The 306-nt window shown below is 28.1% G+C and overlaps 1 protein-coding gene across 10 annotated transcripts in view; it reads right to left on the bottom strand.

The window, feature by feature from the left end:
• LOC107678828 (afadin-like) overlaps nucleotides 1-306 on the bottom strand; it is a 135714-nt gene that overhangs the window by 35270 nt on the left and 100138 nt on the right. The gene's annotated exons all lie outside the window — the stretch shown is intronic.

Consider the following 306-nt stretch of genomic DNA (forward strand, 5'->3'; position numbering starts at 1 on the left):
AGAAATTAGAAATTGTGTGTTTAACTGTTAAAACAAAAAATATTTGTTGTTTGTCTCAATAAATTGGGTTAATTTAAATTTTTAGCTATATCGTCCAGCCCTACGTTAATATAATGTCATCACTTTAAAATGAACCACACTGACAAATGTGACCCTGGACCACAAAACCAGTCTTAAGTCACTTGGGTATATTTTTAGCAATAGCAAAAAAACATTGTATATGTCAAAATGATCAATTTTTCTTCTATGCCAAAAATCATTAGGATATTAAGATCATGTTCCATGAAGATATTTTGTAAATTTCTT

This window comes from Sinocyclocheilus anshuiensis, unplaced genomic scaffold, assembly GCF_001515605.1.
Source record: "Sinocyclocheilus anshuiensis isolate Anshui unplaced genomic scaffold, SAMN03320099.WGS_v1.1 scaffold1049, whole genome shotgun sequence".
NCBI classification, from domain to species: domain Eukaryota; kingdom Metazoa; phylum Chordata; class Actinopteri; order Cypriniformes; family Cyprinidae; genus Sinocyclocheilus; species Sinocyclocheilus anshuiensis.